General features: G+C 34.2%; 1 protein-coding gene across 1 annotated transcript in view; it reads right to left on the bottom strand.

Annotated features, from left to right (window-relative positions):
* CFAP47 (cilia and flagella associated protein 47) overlaps positions 1-15454 on the bottom strand; it is a 494762-nt gene that overhangs the window by 78617 nt on the left and 400691 nt on the right. The gene's annotated exons all lie outside the window — the stretch shown is intronic.

Here is a 15454-nt window from a genome sequence, read left to right as displayed (position 1 = left end):
AGGAAAATTTCTCTAAAGAAGTGACACTGAGTAGAGGCATTTATTTATTTATTTATTTTTAAAAGATTTTATTTATTTATTTGACAGAGAGAGAGACATAGCGAGAGAGGGAACACAAGCAGGGGGAGTGGGAGAGGGAGAAGCAGGCTTCCTGCGGAGCAGGAAGCCCGATGCGGGGCTCGATCCCAGGACCTGGAATCATGACCTGAGCTGAAGGCAGACGCTTAACGACTGAGCCACCCAGGTGTCCCCTGAGTAGAGGCATTTAAAAGATTTAGAGGAAGGTAAACAAGAAGTTGGGATAAGAGTGTTCCAAGCAGAAGGGTGAGCAACTTAAACACTTAAATAGGAATTGGCTCGGGATGCTGCAGCAGCTCAGTGAAGGGTGGGAGAAATTAGAGAAGGTGAGGTCAGGAAAAAAAAAAAAAGCACGGACCAGATGATGTGAGGCCTTTCTGACCTCACCTCCTAAAACTGAACTGGATAACATAGGGAGGTTTAAAAAAGCATAGTGATATGACTCAATTTATGTTTTTACAACAGAGCACTCTGTCTTCTGTGTGGATATCAGAATTTAGGGAGCAGGACAGAAATAAAAGAAGCAATTGTAGTAGTTCAGGTGGTACAGACTAGGGTAAAAATGATGGAGGTGGTAAAAAGGGGCCAGAAATGAGATATATATTTATGGCTTTGCGATCAGTATTCACTGATGGGCTAGGAATTTGCACTGAAAACAAAAAGGAATCAAGTATTACTCCTAGGTGATTGGCAAGATGAACTAGATAAATAATGGTGCCATTAAGTGAGGTGGAGAAATCTTTGTGGAAGAAATTAGCATGAGAGTGCGGGTATGGAGTAATATTAAGAGATACCTACTAGATACCCATGTGAAGAAGCAAATAAGCAGTTGAAACTCAAGAGAAATTCTGGAGTTGGAGATATAAATTAGGAGTTCATGATGAATAGACAGGATCCACAAGCCTCAAAGAAAAGACCAGGAAGATAATATAACTGGAAAAGAGACAGGACTGAACCTCAAATCAAGCCAACATCTCGAGTTCTGATAGCAGATAAAAGAGAGAAAAGACTACTCACAAGGGCTGAACAATGACATAGGAGGAAAACCAAAGTCAAGTTAATACAACATTTCAAGGAAAGAAAAGTCAACCATGTCAAATACTACTGAGAGATAAAGATAAGGACATAGCATTGACCTGTAGATTCTGCAACATGAAAGTCATGATTTCCTTGACAAAAGTAATTTTAGTTGAGTTGTCAAGATTAAATTCTCACTGAAGTGAATAAGAGAATTGATGACAGAAATAAAGAAGCAGAGACAGTGAGGATAGACAAATTTTTCCAGGACTTTCTCCTCAAGGAAAAAGAGAGAAATGGGTTGGGGGCTGCAGGGGCCATCAGATCAAGGTGTTAATTTAATATATATTGATATTATGCTGAGAATCATCCAGTCAATGCAAACACTGTAGATACAGGTAAGAGGAGGTATAACTGGGCAGCAAGGCTGTTGAATAAATCAGAAGAGGTGAAATCTGGGATTCAAGTGGAGGGGCTGGTTTGTGACAGGATTACAAACCATTTGGCCATAGTAATGAAAGTCAGAGGTTTTTCTGTTTTGTTTTGCTTTGTTTCTTTTTCTTTGTCTCCCAGCCATATTCAGCTATGTGCATGCAAGTGTAGAAAGGAGAGAGTTGGTTTGTGTCTGGTATAGTAGACTGGACCACTTTTCCTCATACTTCACTCCTCTTTATTATAATTATATAATCATGGTCATGGTTTGATTGTGATTTGACTTTGACATTTCCCATGTTAAGGTAGCATATATTTCCCATCTCCGTTGATACTAAGTATGACTTGATTTGACCAGCAGAATGTGGGTATAGGTGATAGTATCCAAGTTGAGGCCTTAGAACTCACTTGCCCTCTTGTTCTTCCAGACACAATGAGAAGAACATGTGCTAGGTATGTCCCAGAATGAATAAACATATGTAACAGTTCTGAAACTGATACAAAAGCTCAAGAAGGGCTACCCAGCTAGTCAAAAGATTCACAAGCAAGAAAAATGCATGTTTCTGGTTATAAAGCATTGAGATTATGAGGTTGTTACTAATTCACCATGGTTGTGGGTTTACTTAGTGAATAGAAGAAGGAAGATAAACAAGGGAGTTGAAAGCATAAGGAAGGGAGTGAACATAATGACAGAGTAAACGACCATTTATCAGAAGTTTTGGATATAAATGTTCAATACACTAGAATGCACATATCTGTATCCCAAGGATCTCATGATGGAATTTACCCAATGCCTTGTAGAAAACAAAGAACAAAATTATTACATATTTTCCAAGATCTGAGAGTTTAGCAATATAGGCAGCCCCTTACGATAGCAATACACATTCAGTAGAAATTGTACTTTGAATTCTGAATTTTGATATTTTCCTGGGGTAGTGATATGCTGTGTGATACTCTCTCATTACGCTGGGTGGTGGCAGCGAGCCCCAGCTCCCACTCAGCCACCTGATCACGAGGGTAAACAACCAATACACTTAAAACCATTCTGTTTTTCACTTTCACTACAGTATTCAACAAATTCCATGAGCTATTCCAAAGCTTATTATAAAATAGGCTTTGTCTTAGGTAATTTTGCCCAATTGTAAATGTTCTGAGCAGGTTTAATGTAGACTAGGCTGTGCTTTGATGTTCAGTAGGCTAGGTGTATAAAATGCATTTTCAACTTATGATATTTTCAACTTAAAATGGCTCTGTTGGGACGTAACCCCATCATACATCAAGGCAGATTTGTAAAACTAGCTTAAAGTGTTAGAACTTGCTCTTAATCTATCCATGCATTTATTACTATTCATGTTTGAATTGTAATCATGCATTCTACATGATTTCAATGATATATCAATAATTTTTTTAAGGATTTAACATAAACTAACCAGCTAGCATTGGAATCTTCCTTGTTCTACTTCTTGTATAGTAGCAACCAAAACTCAATTTATCATCACATTGCCATTCTAAATTTACCTTACACAAAGAAAGACTCACATAGTCTTACAGAAATTATAAAACATGCTATGGATTTTTAATAATAAAATTAAAAAATAGCTGGTGTTTGGAATAATTCCAGAGATAATATTTTCTAACAGATTTTAAAAATAACCATTTATTTGAAAATGTAGAATTATCAAAACTAAGAAGGTAACATTGGTACAATATGATTAACTAGCCTATATACTTTATTCAGATATTACTAACTATTCTACTAATGTTATTTTATATCACATGATCCAAGCCAAGATTCTGCATGGCATTTAGATGGCATGTCCCTTGAATATCCTTCAGTCTGTGACTCAGCCCTTCCTTGTCTTTTATGATCTTTTATGATACTTTCAAAATGTACTGGTAAGTTATTTTATAGAATGCCCTTAAGTATGAATTTGTCTGATGTTTTCTCATAAGATTAAGGATATATATTTTGGGGAATAATACCAGAGAGATGATTTCTCCTTCTCTGTGTTCATTTACCGGGCGATACATGATATTGATTTAGTTTATTATTGGTCATGTTAATCTTTATTATTTGGTTGAGGTTGTATCTGCCAGGTTCTTCAATGTTAAGTCAATATTTTCTCTTAGTATTTAATATACATCTTGTGGAAATACTTCGGGATTATGCAAATATTCCTTCTCTTTGAACTTTCACCATAGAATTTGATCACCTATCAGTGGACCTTGCTTGTATCAATTATGTGTTTAGTATTTCTTCAGACCCCAAAACATTCAGTTGACTATATTTGTGTGGGTCTAAATCTGGGTTTTTTCCTCCTGTTCATTTGATCTTCATGCCCATCTTTGGTCAGGACAAATTGTCTATATGTCTGTTTAGTCAACACAAAATAATGTAGATTTTAGGTACAGGCATACCTCATTTTATCGTGCTTTGCTTTATTAAGCTTCTCAGATAATGTTTTGTTTTTTTTTTTTTTTTTTTACAAGTTGAAGGTTTGTGGCAACCCCGCATCAAGCAAGTCTCTTGGCACCATTCTTCCAACAGCATTTGCTCACATTGCGTCTTTGTGTCACATTTTGGTAATCATACATTTCAAACTTTTTCAGTCTTATTATATTTGTTAAGGTGATCTTTTTTTTTTTTAAAGATTTTATTTATTTATTTGAGAGAGAGAATGAGATAGAGAGCATGAGAGGGGGGAGGGTCAGAGAGAGAGGCAGACTCCCTGCTGAGCAGGGAGCCCGATGCGGGACTCGATCCCGGGACTCCAGGATCATGACCTGAGCCGAAGGCAGTCGCTTAACCAACTGAGCCACCCAGGCGCCCCTGTTAAGGTGATCTTTGATCAGTGATTCTGACTCACTGAAAGTTCAAATGATGGTTAGCATTTTTTAGTGATAAAGTATTTTTAATTAAGATATGTGCATTGTTTTTTTTAGAGATAATGCTATTGTACACTTAATAGACTACAGCAGAGTATAAACATAACTTCTATATGCACTAGGAAACCAAAAAATTCATTTGATTCATTTTACTGCAATATTCGCTTTACTGCAGGGGTTTGGAATCAAGTCTGCAATATCTCCAAGGTAAGCCTGTACATCTTAAAATCTGTTAGTGTAAGCCTTCCAATTTCATTCTTCCTTATTTTTTTTTTTTGAAATTCTACTTCTTTTGTCTTTTTGCATATATTTTTGAATCAGCTTATCAATATCTGCAAAAACAGTCTCACGAGAAATAGATTGGAAATGCACTGGATCTATATACCAAATTGGAGAGCATTGACATTTTAACTATATTGGGTTTTTAGTTGATGAGCATGATGCATCTCTATCTATTTAGGTCTATTGGATTTCTTCCATCAGTGTTTTCTACTATTTAGTATAAAGATACTGTACATATTTTGTTAGATATATACCTATGAATTTCAGGGTTTTTTGTTGTTGTCATAAATGACATTTTTAACCTCACACTCAAATTGTCTATTGCTAGTATACAGAAATGCAATTGGGTTTTGTATACTGACTTGAAGAAGTCCTTAATTCTACATTGTAAAGAGCATTTTTGGGATACAGCATTATGGATTGACAGTACTTTTTTTCTTGCATCACTACCAGTGTCACTCTATTACCACGTAGCTTGCATGGTTTATGAAGAGAAGTCTTTTTTTTTTTTTTCTTTAAGGAGTTCACCACATGTTTATTGGGTAAAGATCACAGAAAAGACAGTCATGGGTGCTGTCCACACGTGGGAAGCAGCCCCTGTGGGAAATAAAGAATATTCTTGAGTCTGAAGAGAAGTCTTTATTCTTCTGTATGTAATGTGCCTTTTTAAAAAACCTGGCTACTTGGGGTGCCTGGGTGACTCAGTCGTTGAGCGTCTGACTCTTGATCTCAGCTCAGATCTTGATCTTGGGGTTGTGAGTTCGAGCCCCATGTTGGGCTCCACATTGGGTGTGGAGCCTACTTTAAAAAAAGTAAATAAAATAATAAAAAGATTAAAAAAATCTGGCTACCTTCAACAGTTTCTTTTTGTTGCTTGCTTTCTGCAGTTCAAATATCATTTGCCTAGGTTTTCTAAAAAAAACAAAACACCTCAGTTATTATCTTTTCAAATATTTCTTCTTTCCATCTGTGGTGTTCTATCTTTCTGCCTTCTGGAACTGCCATTATCAATACGTGAGACTGCTTGATACTGCTTCAATGCTCTCTGTTTTTCTGCCTTATTTTCTTTTTATCTTACATCAGTGTAATTTCTACCAACCTAATTTAAAGATCATGGATTTTTTTTCCCTTGCCTGTGTCAAATCTATTGATAAATCCATCAAAGATATTATTTATACTTTTTCTGTGTTTTCATTTTGAGCATTTGGTTTGATTCTTTTTTTATAATTTCCATCTCATTGCTTAAATTAATCTAATCTGTTACTTTGTCTAGCTTTTCCATTCGAAGCTTAAAGAGAGTAATTTGAATGTCCTATCAGAAAGTTTGAGCATCTGTGCCTTGTCCCACTTTGGTCCTAATAACTGATTTTTCTCTTGAGAGAATGTTATTCTCCTCTTGTTTGTATGTTTCATAATTTTTTAGTTGGGAGTGGTATAATTTTGTTTAGTGTTGGGGCTAGTTTGCCAAAGGGCTTTTCTTAATGTCTGTTCTACTCTCAGCTGTAGGTCTTCCCTTTGTAGTATACCTCATGTAGGGTCTGTCTCTTGCAACTTGGAACGAGAGAGTTTTATGCTAAGTGAAATAAGTTAGAGAAAGACAAATACCGTATGATTTCACTTGCATGTAGAATTTAAGAAACAAAACAAACGAACAAATCAAAAAAGAGACAAACAAAAATTCAGGCTCTTAATGATGGAGAACAGACTGACAGTTACCAGAGGAGAGGTAGGTGGGGGGATGGGTAAAATAGGTGAATGGGATTAAGAGTACACTTATCATGATGAGCACTGAGTAATGTATAGAGTTTTGAATCACTATATTACACACCTGAAACTAATATAATACTGTATGTTAACCTTATTGGAATTAAAATTTTTTAAATCACAAAAAAGATACTAGCTAGTTATAGACTAATCAATGAAACAACCTAGAAAATGACCATAAATCAATTGTAGAGTATGTGTGTATGAAGATATTATCTTATCAACACATCCATCAATTAATATATTAATATATATTAATAATATTGAAGGTACTAAACAGTATATTCAATTATGCATCACTATATTATGTAATAATATATTTTCATATAAATCAAATTATAATTATTGATTATATAATTAACAATGTATTATTTATATATTAATTACATTAATGATGTTTCCATTCAGTGGAAGAGCTGGTTTATTTCACAAATGATAAAAATCACAACTTGCTATCTGGCTAAATGAAAAACAAATGGAAAATTTTGCACACCAAATACAAAGATGAATCCAGATGAACTGCATATGTAAATATTTTTTAAAACTTTAGAAGTCTTGAAAAAAGCTTAGTAGTCTATTTTCACATAGTTTGAAGAAGAAAAATCTTTCTAACCAAGACAGGTGACCCAGAGGATATAAAGACAGGATGATTTTATCATAAAATTGCAAAAAAAAAATTATGGGAAAAATTCTATAATTTGAAGACAATAAACAAATAATAGATTGGAAGAAATATCTCTCAGGGAGAGATCAAAAATGGTTTTCAATGGATAATATGAAAAAATTTTACAAATAAATGGTAGAGGTAAAAACAACCTAGTATCATTTAAAATGAGCAAAAGTTATGCAAATACAATTTACAAAAAGCCAAGTGCAAAGAGCAATATTAGATCTGCAAGTTCTGCTTCCTGGAACCCAAAGAACTTCTTGTATTGGCCAACTGAATGGCTTCATGTTGACAACAGAGGCATTAATTCTCAAAGAAGAAAGAGGGATGGTACCTAACATTTATCTATCTGTCTGCCTATGTATCTATGTTTAAATAAAGCTAAAATAGAAAACTGAAAATTTTTAAAGTTACATGAAAATGACACTAACTAAAATTATATCTGGTTAGTTTTATTTATCTGTAGGAAATTATGTGAGAAAATAAAGGCCTGATGTTTTAAAGAAAAAAAAGTAAATTTAACTGGAGCAAAGCAACATGGTTAAAGGTATCTTCCCTATGTGTCTTTCTGCCAGGAATATTTATGTAACCAGAAGTCAGGATTTCCTATTACTGTGATTACTCCAATGACAACAACCTAAACTGAGGCTCTAAATCTTTTCTTTAAATTAAAGATAAAATTTAATTAGCCCTTACAGAGATTATTTAACATTGTGTAAAATGTTTTGAATAGTATGCCAATCCTTTTACCACTGTGTCAGGGAATACCAAGAGTACAAAAGTGATATAACAGTCATTATGTAATAATATTTTTAGTTATATTAATCTTTCTCATGAAAACTATTAAAGATTTTCTATTCTTGAACAAAGAATACTGTTATTGTTTTAAGTAAAGCCTTTGTGTTTTCTAAGAAGCAATAAGAGCAAAGAAATAGTGAGCTGTTGCATTTAAAATCAGTAATAAGGTATTAAGTATAAATAAACATAAAAGTAGCTTATATTATATGACAACAAATTGTGTATTTACTGTTGCTCTAATATCACAAACAATGAGATATATTGTTAATACTCTTGCTATTTTTAAAAGGTAACCCAAAATGGTTTTGAGCATGATTTGTCCATTAGACAAAAGCAAAATATATGAAAAATACATAAAAAAAAATTTCTGAAGACACGAGGTTGATGAACCACTGAAAATACACAAAATGGACATTGATACAAAGATTCAGAATCACAGAAATGTCATTTTTCCCTACATGTATAAAGTTAAAATTTAAATGACAAATTTAAAAGAATTCCAATAAATATTCTATCAGGTTTTCTCTGGAGGTAATCAAGTTTATTATAAAGGTCATATGGATACATAAACAAGGAATAGCCAGTATAACTCTGAAAAGGAAAAACAATGTGAGAGAGCTATCCTCAACACATATTAAAGCACATTATAAAACCTCTTTAATTAAAACAGTGTAGTTTTGACTCTCAAAGAAAAATCAGGGGAATAGTAGTGATAGCCCAGAAAGAAACCAAGTACACATGGCAGCGTAGTAGTCTATGATAATGCTGGCAGATCAAATCGGTACAGACAAAATGGGCTTTTAAATAAATCTTGAAGAAATAGCCATTTGGATAAGTAGATGGAGGGGAGAACCATATTCTTAGATTTAAAAGACTCAATCACTCAATATTTCTAAGATGCCAGTTACCCCCAAATCGATGCATAATTTCAATATAATTCAAATACAAATCCTAACAGGGGCATGTGTGTGTTTGGAAGTTAACTAGCTGATTCTAAAATTCTTATAAAAGTACAAAGGATTTAGAATAACAAAGAAAATATTGAAGAGCAGGGAAAATTGGAAGGATTTATGTTACCACATATCAAGACTTGCCATAGAGCTACAGCAGTTAAGGCAGTATGGTATTGGTGCAAGGATGGATGACTAGACAACTGGAACTGAATAGAAAGTCCAGAAACAGACCCACATACATACTGTCACTGGATTTGAGAGAAAAGTGTCATGCAATTCAATGAAGGAAAGGATGGCCTTTTCTATAAATGGTGCTAGGGCAATTCGGTATACATAATGAATAAAATGAACCTTGACTCCCACCTCACCACATTTAAAGTTATTGAGATATGTATCAGGAAAAGTAAACAATAATGCTTCTAGTAAAAAAGAGAAATATATCTTCATGACTTTACGCCCCAAGCTACCAAGACTATGGCCAGTATATGGTAGCTAGATATCAGCGTTCTGGGAGGAGTGCCTTCAGCTGTAGAGTCACCTGACCAAAGTCAAACTCCTTTCCTGGGGCAGACGCATTTAATGATAGATTGATGGTAGATAGTGGCGGGGGCGGGGTGGGGAAGGAGATGGAGATATAAAATTGTGGCCTCCTCATTCCAAATTGGGGCAAATCTGAAGTGCTAGCCTAGTTTCAATGCTTGCCATGGTATGAGCCAACACCTCTGTCTCCACCTTCTCCCTCTGTTCAGTCTTGCTTCATTCTCTTCTTCCCCAGGGGTGTTGATCCTGAGAGCACTCCCTAATAAACGTCCTGCACACTAATCTCCTTCTCAGAGACTGCTTCCCAGGAAAACTGTTCTGCAACAATGATACTTCAGACGGTTCTGAGTGAAACTTGGACAGATATTTAAAATTTTTGTTTCATTATTTATTGATAGATGTTTTACAGCTGTCTTCTACTTAGAATAGTATTGTGTAGTTGAGTAAGAGCCCAAGCCCTACATTCAAACCCTAGCTCCAGCATATACTGTGGGTGTGATCTTGGACCTAACTCCTACATGTCTCAGTATATTCATCTGACAGAAGGGTATTAATACAATCTATCTCACAGGGTTATTGTGAGGACTAAATCCTTTAATATTTGTATAGTGTTTGAAATAGTTCCTTGCACAGAGTACATTGCTATTGCTCATGGCAAGTGACATTGTTTTCCATTCAAATACCATTAAGTAAATTATTATATAGGTGACATGCCAAAATTTGTGAAGGTGGTATATGAATAACTGAAATTTGGTGGGTTTTTTTTTAAAGATTTTATTTATTTATTTGACAGAGAGAGAGACACAGCGAGAGAGGGAACACAAGCAGGGGGAGTGGGAGAGGGAGAAGCAGGCTCCCGGTGGAGCAGGGAGCCCAATGTGGGGCTTGATCCCAGGACCCTGAGATCATGACCTGAGCGGAAGGCAGCCACTTAACGACTGAGCCACCCAGGCTCCCCGGTGATATTTTTTAATGAAAATGTTGAATAAAAGTAGAACACATAAAAGATTAGGAATATCAAAAAGAAGAACAAAGATGGATAATTTTAAAAATATAGATACAAATATATAAATAGATATCTACTGCTCTGTAAGAAATTCTTTTGTAGAAAAACTAGTATTCTAGAAAACTAATATTCACCTAAGGTAACAAGACTTCCGTCAATGAGTAATTGATGAAAATTAAAAGCATTTGTTTAGCAATTGTTCACCCAGAAAACAAATGGATTTCAGAAGAAAAAAAACTTATTATTTATTTCTTAACGCATTTTTCAGAACTATATTTCCGGGTACGTATCAGCAATATACTAGTCTTGTTTCTTATAAAACTGAAGAAACCAGGAATCCATCTTTGTGTTTGTGTAACCTATTTTCACCTATACAAATAATATTAATAACCATTACTTGTAATTTTAGTGTTTAGAAATTTCTTCACATAAACAATTGTATTTGTTCTTCAAAAAATATCCTATTCAGTAAAACCGATTTTCATTTTTTATGATGCCAGATTAGAATCTAGAGAATACAGAAAACTAGCTCAAGCTAAGGTTACAGTCAAAACTAGAACACAGCAGATTCTCCGACTACAAGTCTAATGCCAGTCCCTGTAGCTTGGATCTCTTCCTAGAGTCCTAGGAAGTAGCAACTTTATTCTCTAGAGCTACGATATGATATAAGAAAAAACTAACCTCTCCCCACCGCCGGCCCTGTTTTTTAAAATGTCACAGAGGACCCAGGAAAATGTTACAGCTACGATTTTTTTTTCTCAAGGGTTTAATCTTGATTTTGCTTCAGTGACATTTGATTACTTCCTGGTGAGGGAGAAAAAGAACACTTCAAGTCTTATAAATGTATCAGCTTTGTAGCAGGATGTCTTCTGCAATCACAATTCACCTCTACTCTTATCTCATTCGTGGTTACTCAACCTAATTAGATGTGTAGATAAGAATGAGCTTCAAAATGAAAGCCTGGCAGGTTAACATTCTTCACTGACAGGAAGACCCCCTTGTTCCCCCCTCCTGTCTAGTTCCTGTCACCAATTTTGAGAGAAAGATAACAAAAAGGACAGTGAACTTATTAAAAACAAAATGAAATATTGAGCTATCTACACCATAGCATGGAACTCATTCGAAGGAAGAAAAATTCTAGGAAAAAAAAATTTCTGTAGAGGAATAAAATGGATGTGAATGTCCTTTTCAATGTGAAAGAACAATGTCAGTGGCTAGAATTCTAGTCTCGGTCGATATCTTCATACATAGAGATGCAATTTTATTAGAGGAGTTTGTAAATACAAAGGAACTTAAATTTCAGAAAGAATACGAGAATGTTTGCAGAAATTATTTTTATCTTTGTCCTTTTGTCACATATAGACCAAAATATTGCTGAAGTTGGGTTGAGACTGGGAGGATGCCTAGAAGAGCTGAGCATGAAATGAAGCAGCGGCATTCACATTGAGAAACGCTAGTCTTAGCAGCTGTCAGTTGGTCTCCCTTTAATGCTGAGCCATTCCCTGAATTGAATTGAATTGAATGCAGTGTCACAGGATATAGCAGACTGGAGGGTAGGAGTTTAGAACCTCTCTGCTAACTCAGTTCATCTGAGAGCAATATTTACAAAAGTACATTTCTTAGCCAGATATACATTCCAAAAACATGTTATTTCCTCTATATGGAAATATAGACAGCGTTAGAAAAAAAAAAGTCCTAGGAAACCCTGCCATAAAGGAAATTTTGTTTAAGCTGGTATTTCCCAAATTTATTTAATCATAGAACTTAGTTTTGTTTTTTTTTTTTTTCTCATATCATACCTATTTCTGTCTCTTGAAATTAGCATTTCACTCTGCACACTTAGGTAAATGCTGGTCAAGAATAAGACAATCTTTATAGTTCTCAAGTATTCACCAAGGAAATGTTCCATGCAGAGGTGGAAAGAGTTTTAAGGTTATAAATGCTTTACATGGCATGTGAGATTATACCTACAGGTAATTTTTACAGTAAGGCCAATGAACCCCAAAGTCTCTAAAAATGCCCACAGCAATATAAGAAAGAGAGCACCCATTTCGGTTGTACCTTTAATGTTTATGTGCCCCAAATCATCAGGAACACCCCTGATACTAATACCACATAAGAACACCAGAGCAAACAAGAAGTTTCTAGAGAAAGCTTCTAGAGAAAATAATCCCCTTTGGAGATTTTATTATATAGAGCAGCAGGGAGTGCATCTTGAACTGTCAACCCACCACACAGGCAGGATGTGCACTGTTTATTGAAAAAACAAGTCACAGAAGACACTAGAGAAATCAATATGGAATGCAGGAGAACATCAGATTAAATTTGAAAATGATGTGAAGACAATTAGAACAATATAAATTATAATTAAGAAAGTACTTTCAGAATCTCTCTTTTTTTTCAAATTAGAAAATTTAAAATTGGAACACACAATGTTGGTCTGTGTTGCATAGAAATTACATTATATATAATTACTAACTGGATTACTCATTTATTTAAATTTAAAACTATATTAGAAATCACTTGAAGAATAAAGAACTAGGAATCAAAAAAAAACCACAAGGAAATTCATTTCAATATATGAGCAGTTCAAAATTAATAGACAAAGATAAAAGGTTTGTAAACTAATGCAGTTGACTTTGGTAAAAGAAACAATTTCCATAATTCCCATACACAACTCCATGTTTAGAGGAGGCAATTCCCTGGCATTTTATTTTTATTTATGTATTTATTTTTTTACCTTCTGGCCCCTTTCACCCATTATTTGGATTATTTAAATAAAAGTACGGGTACTGGAAGCTTTATGTTTTTACTATGCAAAAAATGAACTTTATTGACACTTATGAACACTATGCTTGAAAATAACAAGGAAATAATCTTCCTGGAGAAGAAGATTATTGCAAAGATGTTCTCCCCAAATTTGTCTATAGGTTTAATGTAATTGCGATCAAATGTTTATTGGGACTTCTTTGAAACTTGACAAAGTTATTCTAAATTTTTTCTACAAGGATAAATAGGTGATAAAAGGAAATAAACTATGTTTTTAATTCATTTTAAAAAAAGATTTATTCATTTATTTGAGAGAGAGAGAGTGCACACAAGCGGGAGGGGCAGAGGAAGAGGGAGAGATCTGAAGCAGACTCCACGCTGAGCGCAGAGCTGATGCAGGGCTCGATCTCATGACCCTGAGGTCATGACCTGAGCTGAAACCAAGAGTCGAATGCTTAACTGACTGAACCACCCAGGCGCCCCAGAAATAAATTATTTAAGAGATCATAAAAAGAAAGAAATAGAATAAGAAAACATAAAAAAAAAGAAAATATAAAATTGTAGGATTTAAACTGCATGGCACTAGAACAAGACCTGAAATATACAGACACATAACAGAATATGATCTGAATACAGGCTGCAAAAAATAAATAGCTACAGAATGATTATTATTATCAAATGAAAAGATGGGAAACTTGCTAAATTAAATGAGGGGAATCAAATTAGATTATAATTACATAGCAAAAAAGCAAAACCTAGATGAATTAAAGGAGTAAATGAAAAAGCTGCGTATTTACGTGTAACTCCTTCTCCATTACAAAGAAGAAGAAAAAGAAAATGTAGGTGAATTTTTTATGGAGTTCATAATGTGGAAAGACTGAAAGTGTAGAACCAATGGAAAAAATTTTTAAGAAAGAAAGTGTCTCATATACTCAATGGATAAGTAAAATTAAAATATAAGCAGACATGTAAATAATTAATATGAATATAATAAGGTTGTTATTTGGCATTCAGGTGGTTTCCAACTTTTTGCTGTTATAAACAGTGCAATATTTTGATTCGTTCTTTAAATGCTCTCAGCAGAGGGGCGCTTGGGTGGCTCAGTCAGTTAAGGGTTGGACTCTTGGTTTTGGCTTAGGTCATGATCTCAGGGTCATGAGACTGAGCCCCAAATTGGGCTCTGTGCTCAGCTTGGAGTCGGCTTAAGACTGTCTCTCCCTCTCCCTCTGCCCGCCTATAAAATAAATAAATAAATCTTAAAAAAAAAGATCTCAGCAGAATTGCAACTACTGGGTCAAAAGAGTGATAATTTCTAAGTTTCTTTATATACGTTACACAACGTGCTTTTCAGAAGCTATGTTGTGATTTACATTCCCCAAAGCAGCACTTGTTCAAATTTCACCATGGTTTCAAGGAATAAAAAAAATAAAGACAAAAAAGGAAAAAGAAAACTTACATGGCTATCATTTAAATCAACATCTTTTTGAATATTAGTGACTATGAACATATTTTCAATCATTCTTTGGCCATCTGCAACTTACTCTTTGAGAACTGCTGTTTACACTCTTTTTAATGTGTTACAAAGAAATTGAAAACAAAGACTTTAAAGTCATACACAAGGAGGTTTAGCTTTGCCATTAAGCAACTGTTTTGATTTTATGTAAGTTAATTTTTCTGAATTGCAATCTCCTTGATTCAATAAGAGTAATAATAACACCCACACTATGGAGTTGTATCAAATGAAATAAAAAAATGAGATTTAGGATGCTGATAGAAATAGTACAATAAATAGAATAAAGTCATGAACCCATTTGTATTGGGATGTTAATAGTTGTTGCCAATTCCAGTTAGTATTTTTGTATTATGTTAAGATAATTCATATTTTATCATGTTTACCATAACTATTATGACTAATTTAATGTAATTAAAATATTATTTTAAGCAAATTAATATTTTTTGAGTTTTAGATTTTTAAGCAACTTCATTATTTCTTATGCCTTAGATTTTCTCCTATTCATCAATGTGCAGGTGGGATGATTAATACATAGTACAAATAGACATACACCCTCTAATAAATTTTCAGGGAATCATTAGCTTTGTGAAGATGCAATTATTTTTCATGATTATGAATAGCTTTAGCATACTATTTATTTTTAATTTTCCAAAATCTTCTTAGACTCACACACTTATTTTTTTTAAAGATTTTATTTTTAAGTAATCTCCACACCCAATGTAGGGCTCAAACTCACAATCCAGAGATCA

This window comes from Mirounga leonina, unplaced genomic scaffold (genome assembly GCF_011800145.1).
Source record: "Mirounga leonina isolate KUSES-001 unplaced genomic scaffold, KU_Mleo_1.0 Mir_101609, whole genome shotgun sequence".
Taxonomy (NCBI): Eukaryota; Metazoa; Chordata; class Mammalia; order Carnivora; family Phocidae; genus Mirounga; species Mirounga leonina.
The sequence above is the reverse complement of the archived record's forward strand: the minus strand, read 5'-3'. Positions and strand labels throughout refer to the sequence as shown.